The sequence below is a fragment of the Tursiops truncatus genome, chromosome 11 (genome assembly GCF_011762595.2).
Source record: "Tursiops truncatus isolate mTurTru1 chromosome 11, mTurTru1.mat.Y, whole genome shotgun sequence".
In the NCBI taxonomy this organism is placed as follows: Eukaryota; Metazoa; Chordata; class Mammalia; order Artiodactyla; family Delphinidae; genus Tursiops; species Tursiops truncatus.
In genome coordinates this window covers 25,894,773-25,907,975 of record NC_047044.1, presented here as the reverse complement: position 1 = coordinate 25,907,975, position 13,203 = coordinate 25,894,773, and the positions used below count along the sequence as shown (strand labels likewise).

The following is a 13,203-nucleotide window of genomic DNA, read 5'->3' as shown; positions in this document are numbered from 1 at the left end:
CACCTTTAGAGAAATATTAATGCAATGATAAGCTCTGTATAATGAAAGTCCTCCACGGTCCCAAGAGATTAATTATCTTAAGAAAGGTTTGCTAATCAGGTTATGAGAAATACTCCTGTTACAATAAGGTGCTGTTTGCACTAGAAGTAGGAGAGAAGAGGACTGGAATCTCCCAGCTCTTTAGCCAACAAATTGTAAACACATTCCTTTCCCTCATATCCTTAAATATCGCAATCTCTTCCAGCACTATGACCATCACAAGGAAGGAAAGGCAAGCAGAAAAAAAACTTGTTCTCTTCAGCTTCCATACAGTTCTCCAAACACATTAAAACAGGTAAAAAAAAAAAAAATTTTGAGAGATTTAAAGAACAGAAGTGAAGATGAAAATATTTATGTCTTTGCCTCCTTCTCCTATTCTTTGCTTCTTCTAACAGGACAGTCTGCCTTAATCACCACCATCACCACTACCACCACCATTACGTTTCCAATTCTGGAATCAGCTTAGATATCCATTAATGGAGAGCCACTTAAAAAACTATTACAATGGAAAACAATGCAGACGCTAAAATAGAGGTGGATCTCAACTGGCTACTACGGGAAGCTGTCCAAACTAAATTGTTAAGCAAGAAAGATACAGAGCTATATATCTATAGTACACACTCATTTGTGCTTTAAAAGAGGGGCAGTGGTGGGGTCTATATAAATGTGATACAAGTGTACTCTTTGTAGAGAAATTTCTAGAAGGATGTCTTAGGAATTGTGGATGGTAATTACCTCTGGGGAATAGGATTGGGAATCTGGGACCAGAGATACTTTTTGTTTTATATTCTCTTTTTGGTATAGTTTGGTTTTTCCCCACCTTGTATTGTCATATATTTTTTATTTTTATTATTTATTTATTTATTTTTTGCAGTAGGAAGCCCTCTCACTGTTGTGGCCTCTCCTGTTGCGGAGCACAGGCTCCGGACGCGCAGGCTCAGCGGCCATTGCTCACGGGTCCAGCCGCTCTGCAGCATGCGGGATCTTCCCGGACCGGGGCACGAACCCGTGTCCCCTGCATCGGCAGGCGGACTCTCAACCACTGCGCCACCAGGGAAGCCCATGTCATATTTTTTTTAAACCCACTTTGAGGTTGAGTCTGCAACCTCAAAGCAAATACCTACAAAATTTCATTAGCTCACTTAACATACTTCTTTGTTTCCTCTTAGGACCTGTGATTTTAATAATAATAGCAAAATAACTGGCCTCAATATTCAGGATAGTATTTTTGTAACTCAAACTAACTTGATTTAGTTTACGTAATTACTTTTACTCCCTACTGAAAAGAGGGCTTTTAAATCCAATTTCCCAAGGAAGTAAGACCACGTCTCAATAAGTAGTTCTTTAAAAAAAGTTGTGGAACTAAGCTGGAATTACCAAGTCATAATTAGCAGTTTTCAAACGAAAATCCCATAAAAAATAATGTATACTAATGTTACACCACTTTTATATGATGTAACCAAAATACCATCTCTTCAAGGGACAAATCCTACTGAAACATTTCTATTGAGAACTCAGTTTCCTAATGCTCACAGCTTCGAATCTATTCCATGTGGGCAATGATTTTTCCCACAGAGGGTCTTCACTGAGAACACCACAGACGCGGATGACACCAGTGTGTGACAGGCATATGCAGGTGTCCCTTGGCATCGTAAGGAATGGTTCCAGGGGCACCCCTCATGATGCCCGAGTCCCGTATGTTAAATGGTTTTGCGTTCACAGGGTTGGAGAGCCAACTCTACGTATTCACTCATCTGTGGTAGCTGAACAGACTCACAGGGTCCATCGAGCGACAGTTTACATGTGGCTCATGTGACTCTGGAGGGCTAGATTGTTTTATTTGTGATTCTCAGGTTGATTTTTGCCCTTCAAAATGGTTTCTGTAACAGCTACGAAAAGCATTAAAGCTATCTCCTTAAGGTTGAAGTTGCTCAGGACCCAAAACAAGGCAGGACTACTTCCATTAAAAAAATTTTTTGATGGTCCTAGCATTTATTTTTAAATGAAGCAATGGAATTGGATTCCAAGATATATCTGAAATGTTTACATTTACTGAATTCTTAAAACATGAAAAATTGTTTGGCATTTGAACATACACAAGCTCTAGAGACCCAGAAATTCCATTCCTAAGAACAAGTGCCCACATTAGGACAGTGCATGAAAAATATTCATAGCAGCAATGTCCACAACAGAAAACAACAGTAACAACCACCCAAAATAACCCAAAGGTCTACAGGCAATAGAATGGATACACGTACCTTGTGTGCCTTTGTACAGTGGAATGAAATGAACCAGAGCTTCAAGACTTAAAGTGGATAAGTTTTAAAAGCAGCAAGTCAAAGAAGAACACATGCAGTATGAACTCCACTTTATAAAGTTCAAATGCTGGCAAACTCTTGTTTAGGTATAAACACGCAGGTAGTAAACGATAGAGAAAAAGCAAGGGGACGGTTAACACAAACCTGGGGACAGCATCACCTCCTGGGTGAGGAGGCTTGTGATAGCGGGATATGAATCAGGGAAAAGGTCAGAGGGTCAAGTCTGATTTCCTGCCCTGGGTTTTAGGTGCAGGGGTGTTTCATGTTACTTTCTAAAATAGAATATCTTCTATATATAATATTTTACAAACACTTAAAAATAAAAACTATGGAATAAATTACACAGTAAAATAAACTGAGTGTGCGTGTGTGCGTGTGTGTACACGTTTAAGTTATATGATAAATAACATCTTCTTTTAATCCCATTGCTTTTATCTCTGGGTCTATACTTAACTCTTTGGGTAATAATGTTAAAATCTAAATTTGAGGCCCTACTTAAATTGTGACCTGGATTCAAAGGCCCTCAGGCCACCTCCTGCAATAAATAGGTCCAGACTTAAGTCTCCCTGGGTCATTATCCTCAGTGGCTCACACCCTGGAATGTGAAGGATGTAGTCAGGAGAGAGCCCCAAATTCCCCCCAGGCTACAAAGTAACCGCCAGGCAGCCTGCAAACAACCCATGTTTGTACTTTAGGTAACCGACTGAGCTCTTCAGTGGCCGCAACAGGGGAACAGAGAGGAGGAAGAGCCTGGGGGGAGCGGCTGGCCGGCGTTGCAAGGGCTTCTCCAGAAGAGCCCGTCAACCGGCGGCTGGCAAGAAGAGACCCATTCCTAGCCTTGCACAGACGGCAGCTATAGTTGTTTCACAAGCTGTGCTCTAGCAGTTTGGGTGGTAATTTCTCCCTTTCATTCCAACTGAAACCGTGCACATCAATCTCTGTCAATCACTGCGCTCACAATGCTATGAGGCTATTAAGATGCTCTGCTGTCAGAACAACTAGCCCTCCAATTATTTTTGCAACTAGCCCTCCAATTTTTTTTTAACAACAGAAATTTAATCTCCAAGATTCAAAGGATCACACAATAAGCAGCAAACTCCTCCAACTCTCCACACCCCTCACCCCCCACCCACCCAAGCTGTTTGTTTCCAAAGGTTGGGGATCATTATCAACAACAAGCCCACCTTTGTGACATTCCAGGTAAACATTTAATACAGAACTAACTGGTGGAAAAATGACCTGAATTCATAAAAGTGTTCAAAATATTTTAACGTCCAGGAAATGAAAGACTATTTATTTTGCAGCAATATCCGAAAGTCTTCGCTGACACAGATGCACACACACAACCACAAATTGAATACGGATTTCCCATGAGCTCAAGCAGCTCTTATAGGCAGAGTTCAGGTGATGTGGAACCTTCTCTGTCCCACAGGGGGCACTGCATCCACCACCACGGGGTGGCTGAGGACAGCCGGCGGGGGAGCCCTGATTCTTCAGATCACGACGCTCCCCCTCCGCTGCTTGCTCTCCCAACCACAGCCACCACACCACACGCTGTCTCGCAGTCAGTTCTGTGGAGTCTGAAGTTTCAAGGAGGGATGTCCGCTTGTCAACAGACCGGGTGTTAAAGTACAACGTTAGACTCCAACTCCGCCTGGTCAGACCCGGGATCACTTTCAAAATGACAGGGAAGTAAGAGGAGAACTGGCTCTTTTCCAGCCAGTAGCCGGCAGGCTCCTACTCAGTCAGATACTTGCTCACCTCTTAAATCAAACTCACTGAATTTACATTTTTAAAGGACCGAACGATAAGGATTTTGGTGGCTCATTAGGAGTTTCAGCAGCTTAAGTATCTAGAAATCCAGTGAGAGATCACGGAAGGACTCGGCCAAGCATAAAGACAACTATTAAAAGCCCCCAAATAACCTGTATGTCTTTCAAGCATCTCATAGGATACAAATTACTACACAGCTCTACGATACATATTCACACAGCCTGGTTGAAACCGCAGAGCGGGGAGGAGACTTACCAAACGCCGCACCACAAATCAGGGAGCAGACTGGGATCAGCAAACAGTTCACTCCCCACCCTGTCTGAGAGGCATCTGAGCCTGTAAGGCAGGCAGGCTGGATAGTCAAACAGCTCCTACCATGACTCACCCTGAGCTTTGGAGATACTGCTCACGTATCTCTGGGTATTCCCGTGTTTGTCTCCGAGAAACTCCACACCCTGCACTGTAACCAATGCTACTGCCCGCAATAATACACTGTATTCAACCCACTGCTGACAAACGGGCTCTTGGTACTGTCAGAAGAAAAGATATGCATTCTGTATATTTGGAGAGAGGCAGACTAGAACAAAGTCCTGTTGTCACACAACTCTGGGGGTGGGAGAGGACCTTAGAGGATGTCCAGCCTGGCACTCCTGATTTACCGACTAGGAAACAGGCTCAATTCAACAAACTCCAGTTGGGCAGAGCCAATGCAAAGCAGTAAACCGAGCACAGGAAACCCCAACATGGATGAAGGCAGGGCGAGCGGTAAGCGGTCCAAGCGCGTAGGGAAGGGCAGTGAGTGGGGTCAGGAGACTCTTTCCTCTGTTGCTTCATTCATGAGACACATGCTCGCCGGTGCCTTCGAGTCTCAGATGCAGCGAGGCGTGCTGGAGTTGCAAAGGGATGAGTGCCATAGGAGGTGTACACGGTGCTAGAAGGCAGCACTTGGGAGGGGTAGCCAGGGTGGGGGGCGCAGAGGAGGGGGAGGAAGGCAGGAGAGGAAACAAGGCTGGTGCAAGGCAGGAAGAAAGAGACTTGTCAGTCAGAAGGTGCTTCAGGTAGTGCGCTCTGATTCATTCGGCCAGACGGCATGTGAAGATGTGAAGGGTACTGGGCACGGCCAAGGAGGCAGGAGAACTGGGTCAGCAGACAGGGATGAGATTTTGACGGCTCCAGTTACATCACGCCAAGGCGTTTAGATTTCAGCTGATAGGACAGGTGGCAGCCGCTAAAGGGATTAGGATAATCAGATCCCTGTTTCAGACAAGTCCTTCTGAAAAAGCAGGAGAGCAAATGCATCTCAGTGGAGCAGACTGGAGCCAGCTGTAGTCATCTAAGGCGAGAGCTGGTGACGGCTGGATGCAGGGTGGTCCTGGGAAAGGAGAGAACAGCGTCTGAAGCAGACGAAGGAGGCAGCATCAAAAGGGCGTGATACCAATCGGATGGGGGGTGAACGGCAGAGTCACGGAAAACCCCACTTGTTTCATCCCTTCTGGTGGCCAAAAGATCAAGCCAAGCACAAGGCAGGCAACTGAGGAGAGGTAGGAGAAGGAAGAGATTTGGGGTAGCGGAGGATTCAGCATCAGACATAATGAATCCGAGGCTCCTGTGGGACATTTAAGCACAGGTGTCCAGAGGGGCACTCAGAGAGACAGGGGCTTAAGAAAGAGAACTGGAGCCCATCAGTGACAGTGCCTTGGGGCAGCTCACCAATACTTCCGTGTCAGGCAGACCTGATCAAATCCCCAGTCTGCCACTTAGCAGCTGTATGACCTCCGGCAAGTAAATTAACCTTTTTGAAACTGTAGTCTCATATGAGGAAATTCCTCCTGGAATGTAATAAGATCAGTAAAGAACCTTATGTCAGGCCAGACACAAATATTAAATATTTTTCTCTTGCCCTTTTGTGATCATATACTGCTTTTTATTATAATAATTTGAGTACTAACCTCTGCAACAGATTACAAGTTGCCTTGCTGTCAGTCACCCGTCTTTGAATCCCCTTTGACCTTCCTGGCATGAAGAGATTCTCAAATATTTGAACTGCCATAAGTCAAATGAAAATCTCAGGCCAGAATGAGTCTAGGAGACCAGGGTTTCTTGCCCTTGACATTAAATAACTAACGCAAAGATCTCAAAATGGTTATGTGGTTTATACGGTACTGATTTAATTCTGTGTTGGGGGTGTGATGGGGGGAGAAAAGGGCAATGGGGGTTCGCAAAAGAAAGAAAATTTTGTCGGGTCTAATAAAGCCCTGTCAAAGTCACAGAACTTTACTCTTTGCGTAAAACTATACCGTAATGTTTAAGAGGAAGAGTGTCTACTGATGTTAGTATTTACACAGCCTCTATCCTCTGGCTCAGTTCAAGTAAAGGTCTTAAATTAAATTTTAAATAATGAATTCTAGCAAATGGGTCTTGCCTTAAACCAAATTTTAAATCAACAGTATACTCTGTATATAACAAGAAATATATACTTTCTTTGTTAGGCTCATTTTGCTTTATTTATAACTCTTAAATGGACATTTAAAAACTACAATAAGGGGGACTTCCTTGCTGGTCCAGTGGTTAAGAATCTGCCTTCCAATGCAGGGGACTCAGGTTCGATCTCTGGTCAGGGAACTAAGATCTCACATGCCACAGAGCAACTAAGCCTGCACGCCGCAACTACTGAGCCCGTGTGCCACAACTAGAGAGAAGCCTGTGCACCACAACGAAGAGCCCGTGTGCCGCAACAAAGATCCCATGTGCCACAACTAAGACCCGACACAGCCAAATTAAACAAACAGAAAAAAACTACAATAAGGGACTTCCCTGGTGGTCCAGTGGGTAAGACTGTGCTCCCAATGCAGGGGACCCGGGTTTGATCCCTGGTCGGGGAACTAGATCCCGCATGCATGCCGCAATTAAAAGGAAAAAAAAAAGACCCCCACATGCCGCAACTAAGGATCCCACGGGCTGCAATGAAGATCCTGCATACCGCAACTAAGACCCAGAGCAGCCTAAATAAATATTAACAAAAAAAAAAAAACTACAATAAGATTTAAAAATCATACTGACCACTAAGGCACACAGAATTCAACTCCACATAGCCAAGCTTGTTCAGTTTTCTCCTGGTTTTGCCTTCAAATTTAGGCTCTAATTTGCCTTACCCATTTTTTAAAATTTTATTTATTCATTTATTTAATTTTTGGCTGCATTGGGTCTTCGCTGCTGCACGCAGGCTTTCACTAGTTGCAGTGAGCGGGGGCTACTCTTTGTTGCGGGGCGCAGGCTTCTCATTGTGGTGGCTTCTCTTGTTGCAGAGCACAGGCTCTAGGCGCGCGGGCTTCAGCAGTTGTGGCACAAGGGCTTCAGCAGTTCTGGCTCGCGGGCTCTAGAGCACAGGCTCAGTAGTTTTGGCGCACGGGCTTAGTTGCTCTGCAGCATGTGGGATCTTCCCGGACCAGGGCTCGAACCCGTGTCCCCTGCATTGGCAGGCGGATTCTTAACCACTGAACCACCAGGGAAGCCCTGTCTTACCCATTTTTATGGCTGCCTCCCTAGTCTGAAAACATCTTGGTCACTGGATATTTTATTTCGTCTCCAACTTACTTGGCTGAAACACATTAACGATCACCTCTTCCTTGCTTCCTGATCCTTCCCTGGTAGCTTTAGATATTCTCATTCTTTCATCGACAGCCTAGTTTAGCATACCTACTTCATGTTCTGTGTCTAGTCATAAATATCTCCAAAAAATTCTCACAGGTTTCCAATATAAATTTGTTTTACGATTGTCTCAAAGTTCTCTAGTTGTTTGGCTCATTTAACTATTCTGATTCAAGACAGAGAATGATCCAATTCACAGCTACGGTCTTCGGGACTTGTTTAATTCCCAGCTGCCTTCGACTCGGCCACAGGTGGTACGGCTCAAGCATGACCAATTTTAGAGGGCACTTGGGTACCTACGCGCTGAGGAAGAACATGTATCCCTCTCCCCAACATGCCCAGCCCTAACCCGAGGTTCTTGCTGCTCTTAGATTGTCTGGACTCCGGATGGCTCCCTTTAAACTCACACAATACAGCCGGCCATCCCTCTTTAGCCAATATCTAAGATTCTGACTCCTCACTGACATACCGACCCCCTCCGAGATACCCCCCAGTCCTTCCCTGCCTTGAATGGACTTGAACTTCCCAGACTTGAATAGACTCAACTAATTTTCTGTGTGTCTATAAGATCCTCTCCTATCTTGCTGTCACTAGGAGGCAAAATGAAGGCAGAGAGACAGAGCCAGGCCGTATGGCAACGGCCACTAAACCAGCACAATCCCCCTGCCACCTGGCTCCTGACCTGCATTAAGGAGATGCACACACATCTGACTGACAGACTACTGAGATGTAATTCTTTCCATTTAGACGTTACTTTGAAACACACATTACACACACCTAACTACTACACCATGACTGCCAATAGACGTGTTTAAAATGAAGAGCATCTCATCACAATGCTTCACCCAAAACTGCCCTACGGCATCTACTGAAGGAGCAGGTCAGATCCAGGAAACCGTTTACCATAATCTAGAGCATGATTTTCTCATTATCACATTCTGCTGCAGGGCTGCCTGACTCGCTTCCCAACCCAGTTCAGGTTCTGTGAGCTCGTGCTGGCAAATGGAGTGTTAGTTACTTGCTTTGCCAAGCCATTCTCTATTCTCCTCTCCCTCTGAAAACCCGGGATATCTTTTTAATTATTCTCTTTCTCAAGAAATATCTCATTTAATTCCTTCAACCAGAGGCCCTGGTGACACAGGTTTTGAGTAAACAAGGAGAGTTAGCTGCTTATCTGCTGCATCAGAACCAACTGGGGCAGGAAAGCCTTTTGAAAATAAAAGATTTCCCCGGTAAACTGGTACAACCCTCTGGAAGGACATCTTGTTCCCATCTATCCCTATTTAAAAGACACATGCCCTTTAACCCAACAATTTTGCTTTTAGAAATTTATCCATATACGGTTACAGAAAAACAGATGTACAAAAATACTCAGTACAGTATTACGAGGCAAAACAAACATGGAAAAAAGCACTCTAGAAGGAACTTAAATTGTATTATCAGTAGGAGACTGGTTAAATAAATGATATATATAGGTTTTGTGAGAACATTGTTTGAGAGGACATTTCTGTAAAGATACATAAGAAACTTAACATCACTTATCTCTGGGGATGAGGATGAGAAGTTGGAAAGAGACTGCATTTTCTACCATGTGCCCTTTAGTACTATGGGATTTTTTTCCTATGAACTTGCACTTTTTAAGTGTAGCTAGTTAATAGGAAAACACAGTGAACCTTCATAATTTGGGCTTACATGGATGATCTACAAGACACTTCATTTAACAATGTCATTCAATCTTCGTTAAAAAGGAAATAGAACGAGGAACAAACAGAAACTCTATAGAGCGGATATACATTAAAATGTGTTTGCTCCAGCAGGTAATGATCTCATCATTACACTTTAGGAACCCTTGTCTTAGCCTCTCAGAAGACCAGGCTTCTTTTCTCCAAAGTACCTGCTGTATGTGTTATAGACTCTTCCATAATCTAAGTGGCTCGATTTAACCATCACCCTTGTGCTACACATGTGTGCTGACACTTAAACTTAGTTTTACTCTGGAAATTGGGGTGAGGTTGGGAGGAGCCCACAACTTTTGTCAAAACCTTGGAAAGAAAAAAAGAAAAAAAAAATGACTGATGCTCAAGCTCCAGATAGGATTTACTGACTCTTCGGGTCTGGGAGTCCAATTCCTATATTTTTTAACCAGCTCTCCAGGTAATTTCTACACTGCTGGTCCTACCTCACGCACACCAGAAGTAACCATGCTTAGCAAACACTGTGTCTTATCCAAACGAAACTACACACGACAGAGTAGAAAATTCTATAAACAAAGGTGTTCACTATTGCATCACGCCACGATTTTAAAACAATTTTTTTCGAACACTGATATGGAGTTTGGAGCCAGCGCTGGCTGTAAGCAGAACCCGCCAGGCCCTCCCATCAAAGCTTCTGGCTTATCTGAGGTGGGGTACGGCGGGGGGGAACATGTAGAAAAGCCACCTTTGGGGCTGGAAGGGACCTCGCGTAGTGTAGACTGATTGATGTTTCACAGATCGTGGCTGCGATCACCTGATCACACATCCTCCTTTCTTCCTCCCACCCCCACCCCATTCTCATGTCCAAATAAAGTCTGACAACTACCGAGCTCTTCTGGTATTTCCTGAACATCCAACTGTAAGATCACCTAGGGCCCCTGCTGTCCTTGCCCCACCCTAGACCTAGTGAATCAGAATCTCTAATAGAGGTTCTAGATGTTAAACCAGTGACCCAGGTTGTTCTCATAAACAGGGAATTCTGGGAATCACCAATTCCAGTCAAACTCATTTTAAGATAAGGAAGTCAAGGCTCAAGGTGTTAAATAAGTTTCCCAAGGACTTACCAGCTGATTAATCATAGCTGGGACACCTGAAACCTGGTGATCTATTTCTTGCCTCTTATATCAATATTACTTATTATTATGTTTATCATGAGTATCTATGAAATTTCTGATTCACCATGATGAAGCCCCAAGTAAGTGACTAATGAAGTCTGAAGGCAGAGGGTGTGTCATTACATGCCACTGGTTTAAAGAATAACTATTGCTATAAGGCTGTCCAACATCTAGTTACCTGCCGCTTTCACTTTCAGTATCAGGATGAGGGGACACATAAAACAGCACATCTGATAGAAAAGGAAATACAGTCCCACACATTTATAACCAGGTGAGGGAGATTCAAAGTCCTCCGATCTCACTACTTCTTGATCAAATATTAGAAACTTTAGCAAAAGAAGTCTAATAATCACACTTTCATTTATAGCAACAGCCTGCACCTTGCTGTTGGGAGAGAGAAGAAGACAGCTCCTACAGAGATTCCACAACCTTGCCCTGAAACCAGTATCTCTAAACCCATCAACAAGAAACAATGATGGGAAACTAAACCCCCAGCTTGGAAAGCACACAGCAAGCTTTAATTCAGGGAGGGTTCAATCAAGTTATAATTGCCTCTAATTGGTCCTCCCACAGGTCTCACAATTTACAGCTGTAATCAGTTCCACAAAGAATGTGCTAAATTTCTTTTCTACCTTTGAAGTCAGAATTCTCTCCCGCTAGGTTCTTACAACATTGCTGTTTTGATTCAAAAAACAAAACAAAACAAAAAAAACCAAGATACAGAAAAGGATGAATGAGTGAATAAAAAGCAAAGATGCAGACAGATCTTTTGGAAATAAGCACTGACCCCTCTGACCTAATGATAACCCAGTGAGATTGAAATTTGTAATGGAGACTGATGCCAGTTTGGGAAACCTTTCTGTTCCAGGGCACAGGATCCAAAAAACACATTCATCTGGTCAGACATTTTCCATACTCTGATTTTTATCTTTCTTGGCATGCTCCATCCTCCCCTAATAAAGTCACAACCCTTTGTTGCCATGGAACCTAATCAGACATGGAGCCTGTTACTATGACTGCCCCGAAGGTCTAAAAAAAGATCTAGTGACCAAAAGAACAGCCCTTTAAAAAAAAAAATTTTCTAAGGCAAAGAGCTCCAAAAAGGACTCAACCCTTTTATTTCAGGCAGGTTAACTTGAACTCCTGAGCCAAAGCTAAACAGCGTTTCATAAAAATTTGTCCGCTGGGACCTTCCCAAGAAGATGGTTTTATAAATAAGTACCTGGCAAAGAGGATGAAAATATTCTTAGGATTTCTTCCCTTTTTTTCCCCTTCCAGGTAAGTTTCCTAAAATTTGAGTAGCTGTTTAGCAAATAATGTGTCAATCAGCAGCTACCAAATTGCAATATTCATTTCCACCAATAATTAATTTTTGCCAAGAGCTCATGATTTCTCTGTAAAGAAGAGATAAGCTAAACAGTACAACCAACCCTGTGTTCTGTTGTATCTGGAGCTGGACGAAACCTGTAGGAAAAAAATACCTGAGACTAATAGCAGAGCTACTTAAGGAAAGAGAATTAACATTTGTTGAGTGCCTACCATGAGCTGTGCACTTTTTAGGTCATCCCGAGAACCCAGCAACAGAGGCATTTCCCTGTCTCTGTTTTGCAGCTAAGGGACCAAGGCTCAGAGAGCTTCAACAGCTTGCTCCAAGCTGCCATATTAGAATGTTGTCTGGAGCCCAAAGCCAATCATTTGTTCACCCAACATCTATTTCTGGCCTCATAGGTGGTTTGCATTTTGTTCCGTTCCTTGTTCTTTACAATAAAATCTGCAGCCTACAAAGCTTGTCTGTAAAGAGGGCATGGAGTCTCTCTTTACTGGAGCAAGGGGCCAGTTCTGGCTGTCCCCACTTATAATAACCACCACATCTGCCCAGCAGCAGCTAACCCTTGGGAGAATCGTGAGCAAATGCCCTCCCTGGTCACTTACCTAAGTTGACATGGGCCAGACACCTACTACATCCCTCAAAAGGCTGGCTGCTGACAAGGCCTTCCAACCCTGGACTCTGTGGCATGGGGAGGACCAGGAAGCTCTAGGTACTTGTTCTTGTGCAATTTCAGCAACGAAGTAAAAGCCAAGCCATGAAAACTCAACGACAATTATTCTATCCAACCCTGGTTTTGGATACACAGCTTCGAGAAATGACTAGTGAGAAGGAATGTGGTAAAGCATGGAAGTTAATTTCAAAGTTGTATTATTAATCATAGCAGCCTTGCAGCTAAAGGTATTTTATCCATCTCCTCATATAATGAATACAACTACGTTCATTAAAAGAAATTTCAAAAACCAACACAAAACCATAATGAGATACCACTTCACAACCACTAGGATGACCGCAATCAAAAGATATATAATAACAAGTGTTAGCAGAGATAGGGAGAAAACAGAACCCTCATAAACTGCTGGCAGGAAAAAAAGATGGCGCAGCTGCTGTGGAAAACACTCTAGCAGTTCCTCAAAAGGTTAAATATAGAATTAGCATATAACCCAGCAATTCCACCCTTAGGTATGTTCTCAAGAGGAATGAAAACAAACGCCTACACAAAAACTTGT

General features: G+C 43.5%; 1 protein-coding gene across 5 annotated transcripts in view; it reads right to left on the bottom strand.

The window, feature by feature from the left end:
• The window catches only part of TMCC3 (transmembrane and coiled-coil domain family 3), a 315,420-nt gene that overhangs the window by 33,498 nt on the left and 268,719 nt on the right, over positions 1 to 13,203 (bottom strand). Inside the window, exon 1 of one of the 5 annotated variants that reach the window (XM_019952209.3) lies at positions 4,386 to 4,536. The exons of the other annotated variants lie outside the window; for them this stretch is intronic. The gene's annotated coding sequence lies outside the window, so the exon portion shown is untranslated. Of the gene's footprint in view, positions 1 to 4,385; positions 4,537 to 13,203 lie in introns of those variants that run through there. 5 annotated transcript variants of the gene reach the window in all.